The sequence below is a fragment of the Notechis scutatus genome, chromosome 9 (assembly GCF_049901735.1).
Source record: "Notechis scutatus isolate UNSWTSFEM ecotype Mainland chromosome 9, rNotScu1.2, whole genome shotgun sequence".
In the NCBI taxonomy this organism is placed as follows: Eukaryota; Metazoa; Chordata; class Lepidosauria; order Squamata; family Elapidae; genus Notechis; species Notechis scutatus.
Window position 1 is genome coordinate 6,837,397 of NC_142017.1, and position 7,970 is coordinate 6,845,366.

The following is a 7,970-nucleotide window of genomic DNA, read 5'->3' on the forward strand; positions in this document are numbered from 1 at the left end:
GCAAGAAAACGGAGCAAAACTCACTCACCAACAAAAATTTCAGGCTGAATTAACATTATCTGTAGCTCTCCAATTAGGACTGGTCCCTTAGCGACTGTTTGAAGTTACGACTAAAAAGGGGGCTTATGTCAACTCATAAAATATTTCTATGGTCTTTTTAGAGTTGCCAAGAAAAAGGGAGGGGGGAGCAGTGCAGCTGCTTGCAAACCAAAACTGCATTCCATCAATGTTTTCAAAGATAGTAACTGGGCGACTGAAGTTTCTGTCACGGAAATATCTAACTGGAGAGCATGATTGATGGATGACTCCTGGCTATGGATGTGTCCCATTGGAGAATATGAATTATGATACACCCAGGGGGTGGGGGAAAACCAGGGTCAAGGGTGACAATGGTGTGTCTCAGAGTCAATTACACACAGGCAATGCTGAACAGTTTAATTCCCAATAAATCCTTTTTTTAAGTTTTGGAAGTTTGGCTCGAGACTCATGATTTAAATGGGGGTAACTGCCGGAATCCTGACAGCTTAATCAGAACTCTGATCCAGATTCAGAGTTCTGACTTCTGCCCCCCCCCCCAGGTCACCTGACCACATTTTGGGCCCTAGGCCAGCAACCTGCCTTGACCACTGTTTGCAGCTTTCCCCATGACCCTGGTTTTGCCAAAAAACTGGCTTTTATTTCCAGTTTCCCGTTTTTAATGGAGCTCTTTTTGTGTTTCAAACTTTCAAACTGTCTGAATTTCTTTGAGTCATATTCCAACAAAGTGGGATCCCATACAGGATGTGAATAAGGACCTGGTTTAATTATTTTTTTTATTCTGTCTCCCCCCACTGAAAGGAACACGAGACAAAACTCAGAAAGGCTAAAAGTTGCACGTGCTAGTTTTCTTTACTTCAAAAAGGTTACAGCCAGGGGTGTCCAATCCTGCTAACTTTTAAGACCTGGGGACTTCAACTCCCAGAATTCCCCAGCCAGCATAGAATTGGCTGAGAGTTGAAGTCTTCAGGTCTTAAAAGTTGATAACCTTGTACCCTCCTGCTATATAGGCAAGACCATTTTGGTTGCCACAATGCTAGAAGGCTCCCTACGGAGGAAATCCTTTCAACAATTGCCAAGTACGTTTTCAAAATCTGTGAAAGATAAACAAATGTGCAACGTTTTTCTTTACGTGGGAACAAGATAACATTACGTTTTTTTCAGAATAGAGATGGCCACAGAGCTAGCAATCTTTGATTACTAGATTAAACACTGAAGTTCAGTACAAAAGTTATCTGTTCGATCCGCGTGGCAAGTTTCCCAGATCCCCAGGGTCAAATTTTCAGCAGATAATTATGGTTCTTGGATATGATGGAGAGTGTTACGAAGAAATGACGGCTATATATGATGAATGCACATCCTGACTGCCAGATTTTGTTTGCAGAAATTAATCTTGGAATAATCCTGGAGCAAAACACCATGTCCTCAAAAGAAACGAACAAATGTAGGTGAAATAACAATAATTAGATTCAAGGTAAGTAATTGCTGTGTGAACATCTTGGCTCTCCTGTTACACCTGAGGTGTCCAACCTTGGCAACTTTAACACCTGTGGAGCGTTGTGCAATAAGTTCAGATGGTGTAATAAGATTGTGTGTTTGTTACTAGGATTTTCTGTCTTCACTGTGAGTTGTGTTGGGGAGGGGGGTACATGAAGGGAGGCTCAACCAATCTCATTATACACATGTTGTATTCTGATAATAAAGGTTGATTATTTATTTGATTGTTTACTTCAACTTCCAGAATTCCCCAGCCAGCAAGGTTGGCAGATGAATTCTGGGAGTTGAAGTCCATAGGTGTTAAATTTGCCTAGGTTGGAAAACTCCTGGGTTAAATAAAGACCTAGATCAGGTTAAATGATAACACACCAGGTTGTGTGAGCCTCTCGAAACAAAATTTTCTTTTGGAAATTCTTGCAGCTCAGCTTGGGGGGAAAAGCATATATAAATTATTGCCACCAGATGGTGGTAGAACCTTGAAAATATATGTACTGAAGAAGCTGGTCTGGATTGTGGAGCAGCAACCAGCCTCCTATAGCTCAAAGTTACTGTAACTTTGGCAGGAATGTAACTGATTATTTGGGGTTTAAAAAAATAAGAAACATAAGGAGGAACAAACCTGTTCCAGTGTCCATCATTTGAACCTCAAAAAGTCCTGCAAACAAACACACATTCCACCAAGAGAATTCATCTTGGCATCAAAAAATCAGTGGTGGGATTTAGAGCAGGGATCTCTAAACTTAGCAACTTTTAAGACTGTGGACTTCAACTCCCAGAATTCCACAGCCAGCATGGTTGGCTAGGGAATTCTGGGAGTTCAAGTCCACAATCAAGTCCACAAAGTTGCCAAATTTGGAGATCCCTGGTTTAGAGGTTGTGGGTGGCAATGTTATGGGTGGGTAAGATAGAAATTTGCCTCCCGTATATTTCCCACTCCAGATCCCAGCCTTAACCGTCTCAAAAATTATTGATGCCAGAGTCAGGGACACACAAAGTTTTTTTAAATACAAACACAAAAACATTCTTTTATCTACCATTCATCTTTCTTCTACCTCTATCTTCCATTTATCATCTATTGATCTATCTACTATCTCTCTCTTTCCTTTTCTCTTTCTTTCCTTTTCTTTCCTTGTCTTTCTTTTTCCCTTCCTTTCTTTTCTTTGTCTTTTCTTTCTTTTCCTTCCTTCCATTGACTCAGCCTTCCATCCTTCCGAGGTGGGTAAAATGAGGACCCAGAGTGTCAGAGGGCAAAATGCTGACTTAGAGAAGCACTGTGAAGTGGTATATAAGTCTAAGTCCTTCCTTCCTTCCTCCTTTTCTTTCACCTATATCTATATCTACTGTATATATCTTCTATCTATGATCTGCTTGTTTCTTTATCCTATCTACCTTCTGTCTCCCAAATAATTTTGGTGCCATTCCAACCAGAAGTGGTATTCAGCCAGTTTGGACCAATTCTGGAGAACCGGTAGCAGAAATTTTGAGTAGTTTTAAGAACCAGCAAATGCCCCTCTGACTGGCCTTACCCCCCTCTATTCTCTGCCTTCCGAGTCCCAGCTGATTGGCTGGGTCTTCTTTGGTTGCCCTGCACAGGAGAACGGAGCTGGAAAGCAGGTTAGTGGGGAGGGGATTTTGCAGTAACCTTCCCCCAGGAGTTGTGGAGGGAATGGGGATTTTGCAGTAGACTTCTCCAGGCATGGCCATCAAGCCACGCCCACCAAGCCACGCCCACAGAACCGGTATTTTAAAAAATTGAATCCCAGCACCGATTCCAACATCCCATGAGTTCGTTTCTTGTACGTCCAACCCAAACCAGGGCAGAACGTGGCTCTCACGGAGTGAGGCAGCCCCTCTTTTGCTCAAAGCAGAGCAATGAAAACGATTGAACAGCAAGACATATAAACTGTTGGATCCTCCTGTATCTAACTGCACCCCCTCCTCCTTTATTAGAACAGTGGTCCAATCCAAACCCCAACAAAGACAAAACAGCACCCCATGTTTTGAAGTTACCCCCTCCACACTGCCGGAGGACAGTAGATGGAGCCAGCATTCAGGACATTTGGTGGTCAGTTTCCTGGCCTTGTCCAGAGGTGTCATTAATCTTTCAGACCAGTCTGTACAATTGGAAGGATTTGATATTACTCAACCACAAGCATTTGGTGCGTGTAAAATAATAGAAGGCGCTCGAAAGCTTTGTTTATTCTAAAAGGACCAAAGAGAACTGCCAGCAGACTTTTGTCAGAGAGCCAACCAACATTTTGTGGCTGCACTGGGGGGCGGGGGGGGGTTTGGGAGGGGTGGAGAGTGTCCTTGGCTCCTACTTGCCTTGTTACACCATCCTCTGCGGGATGCAACCCAGGCCTTCCCTGGAGATATTCTTACATAATGTGGCATCAATTGCTGGCTTGCAAGAAGCCACCTAAATGAATATTTCATACCGAGAAGACAGCAGCAACAATAAACTGCTGCTAGGTTGTATTGCATGGAAATAAACACACAGCGCGCATAACATCTTCACTACAAGCTGTGTTTTGGACTTGTTTCAACAAACTGTCCAATGAACACCATTGAGCAGGGAGAGTTCACACACTACACAGAACGCCAATGTCAACTCATAAAATACGTCTATGGTCTTTTTAGAGTTGCCAACAGAAAGGGAGGAGGAAGCAGTGGGCAACTTGCATTCCATAAATGTTTTCAAAGATAGTTTCTAGGTGATCGAAGTTTCTGCCGCGCAAAATTCCAACTGGAGAGCATGATTGAAGACTCTTGGCTATGGATCTGTCCCATTGGAGAATATGAATTATGATACACCCAGGGGGTGAGGGGAAACCAGGGTCAAGGGTGACAATGAATGATGTGTCTCAGAGTCGGCTACACCCAGGCGGCTACACCCAGGCAGCGCCGGCATGTTTTGGATTTGCAAGCTGCTGCACTGCTCTCCCCTCTCTTTCTGCCGGCAACTCTAAAAGACCAGAGAAACATTTTATGAGTTGACACTTTTCTACTTAGTTTTGCCATTTCAGCCAACTCCATCAACTTCTACAAGTCTACATGTCTTAAGGGTGCCAAGGTTGGAGACCCCCCTGATCTAATGGATGACAATGGAGACATCTCTGTGTACATATATGGAACTATAATTAAGCAGGATCCTCTCCTTCAGAACATCCCACCAAGTCTCATTTGAGAAGCTTGGTGTGTGCTCCCTAAAGGCCGTGAAGATCTCTGAGAATGAGATGGATATCATCATCCTTGACCTCAACAGGGAAACTCAGTAGCTCAGGCTGGAGTGCTTTGCATACAGAAACTCTCCAGTGAATTTCTGGCACCTTCTGCTGGAATGACCACGCAGCAGGGGGTGGGAACAATCTTGGCCAGAAACCCTGCTCTAAAGCAGGGGACTCCAACCTTGGCAAATTTAAGACTTGTGGACTTCAACTCCCAGAGTTTTCTCAGCCAGCAGGAATTCTGGGAGTTGAAGTCCACAAGTCTTCAAAGTTGCCAAAGTTGGAGAGCCCTGTTCTAAAGAGCTGTTGGTGCCTGTCAGACATGCACCTGATTAACCAAGGGCATAAACCTGGACATACACAAGTTGCTGTATTTATAGAGTGACATCACATCTATCCACAATACAATTCTAGAACCACGGGCCACCCTTTGAAGGCCCCTAGATGATGTTTTCTGATTCTAGTTTGGAGCAAACCATTATGCTCCAGAATTGTGAAAGCTATCATTTTTTGGAAATGAAAGGAGATGAATTCTGGAACAGTAGAGTAGAGTAGAGTAATCAAATAGAAAAGAGGATAGAAAAAGAGGATAGACTAGACCTTGGAGATCGTCTAGTCCAACCCCCTGATCAGGCAGGAAACCCACTACACCACTTCAGACAAATGATTGTCCAATCTCTTCTTAAAAACTTCCAGTGTTGAAGCATTCACAACTTCTGGAGGCAAGTTGTTCCACTGATTAATTGCTCTAACTGTTGGGAAATTTCTCTTAGTTCTAAGTTGCTTCTCTCCTTGATTAGTTTCTACCCATTGTTTCTTGATCTGCCTTCAGATATTTTGGAGAATAGCTTGACTCCCTCTTCTTTGTGGCAGCCCCTGAGATATTGGAACTCTGCTATCATGTCTCCCCGGTCCTTCTTTTCATCAGAGACCAAGGTGGTAGAAGCCTACATCAGACCTAGAGGCTGAACTGTTCGAAGCATGATCTGAAAGAATCCAAGTCTCCAAGTAGGTATTAAAATAAACTGGGTCTAGTTAATTTGGCAGAGGTGTTGATGTTGGTGGTGTGTGTTGGCCTTGGACCTGATTTTAGTCTGGCCACATCTACAGCTTTCATGCAGCCTTAGTTGTCCATTTCTAGATGCTTTAGTCTACAAAACACATTTTCATGATTCCAGGCAAGGACAAGGAGATTTAAAAGCCACCACATTGAGAAAGACCGATGACCTCAACAGATAGCACTTCGTACCTTGCCTTCAGAGTGAACCGATCTGTTCATGGCATTTGCTAGCACGGATTAAGATTTGATCTCATCCCTTCATGGGCCAATCGGTGAGGCACATTCTATAAGATTTAAAGCTGGTATCCTGCTCAGTTGTTCGGTTTTTTAACGGGTGGGCAGAAAACGGCGTGGTTTTTATATTTTAAAACATTGCTGGAAAGCCACTGAAAAGAAGCTATAGCCAAAGGCTACCTAGCTGGCAGATTGTTACACTACTTGGTATCTTAATGTTAGAAGCTAATGCATTATTGAATCGATGCCAAGATCGTTCCATGCAGCCCAGGGGAAAAAAAGAGAGACAGCAAAACTGTCAGTTTATTCTGGGATCCGCTTCGTAGCATGTGTGCCATCCTGGGAAATGCCAAGATAACAAAGAGCGCATAGATAACCCAGTCAATTAGGAGTAATTGCTCAATAGTTAGGATACAAGCACTCCCTTCATTGGGGGAAGTTCTTAAAAAGCAGCGCAGAGATTGGCAGAAGAATAAAAATAAATTTTGCAGCCGCACTCTAGAATGCTGTATGGAGAATGCCACTTTTCATAGCCATCCAAATATCCTGCCATTCTTTTCTTTCCTTTTTTTTAAATTTAAACAAAAAGATATTTCAGCAATATGGAACAAAAGAGGTCTTGATGGGAGCTGGACCAATAGGAACAACTTAAAGAGGGAGGGACAGCAGTAAAATATTAGTAGGTTGTTAAAAATTTCAACATTTCAACACTGTCTCAGGATTATTATTTTTTTAATTTTAATCCAGTTTTCCTCCCCCAATCTATCATGTACAAGCAGCTGTTTACCTGATGCCATTCAAAAAATGGAGAGCAACAGCAGTCAATCAGGGCGTCAGGCTTCTAACAGTTTGTAGCTTTTGAAGGTCTGATTCTCATTCTTACAATTTTTTTTAAAGAAAATCTATACAGATAACATATAATTAGAGTTGGAAGGGACCTTGTAGGTCATCTAGTCCTAGGCACTTTTTTTTCAGTTCCATTGTAATTTTGAGCAGTCATTATGACTGTATGACTGTAACTTTGTCGCTTGTATCCTAACCATTTATATTGTAGTATGATTTGATTGCTTATTGTACCCTATGACTATCATTAAGTGTTGTACCTTATGATTCTTGACTCTTGATGAATGTATCTTTTCTTTTATGTACACTGAGAGCATTTGCACCAAGACAAATTCTTTGTGTGTCCAATCACACTTGGACAATAAAGAATTCTAGTCTAGTCTAGTCTAGTCTATTCTATTCTAGTCTACTCTGTTCTTGTTTCTGTTTCTATTTCTATTCTATTCTTTTATTTTATTATTTCTAAATAAATTAATGTGGTTCCTTTTATTTTAACTGTGCATTGTTTTGAGATCCCACAGATTCCTGAAACCGTCTAGACATTGGTGTCACTCTCAGAAAGTTGTCAGCAAATAATATTTTTCCTCTATAATTTAATAATATTAAATTCATGGAAATGGATCATATGAACTATTTTGAATGTGTTTAATTTAATTTAGTTAAAGTGTGATAGCTTTTGTTCTGCCCCTTAGATCATTGTCAAATGTATCAAAAGCATCATTTATATGAGATGGCCATCCGTTGATTAAATAAAATATAAATAAATGAATGGTTGCAAGCCAAGAATTAACTGTAGGCTAAATTTGTTTTTGTGCTATTTTTAGTGAAAAATTTTATCCAGGCCTATCCTTTCATTAATATAATTAAGGAATTGTGTGTGTGTGTGTGTGTGTACAGTATTACACTGCACAGCCCAAGGTAAATAAACCTGGCAAACATCTCTTTAAAAAAATGACTGTACTAAATTAAATTACAGTCATGGGTCCTGCTTTTATTAAAACAAATGAAGAAATGGTAGATATTTGCCCTTCCTAAACCCCCCAATTAAGGTGTTATCTACCCTAATGATTTTT

At 41.3% G+C, this 7,970-nt stretch overlaps 1 long non-coding RNA gene across 1 annotated transcript; it reads left to right on the forward strand.

The window, feature by feature from the left end:
- The first annotated feature begins 5,682 nt into the window (after positions 1–5,682).
- LOC148129815 (uncharacterized) lies at positions 5,683–5,984 on the forward strand. Its single transcript, XR_015750573.1, has 2 exons — positions 5,683–5,768; positions 5,939–5,984. It is a non-coding gene; the product is annotated as an uncharacterized LOC148129815 (long non-coding RNA).
- The last annotated feature ends 1,986 nt before the right edge of the window (positions 5,985–7,970 follow it).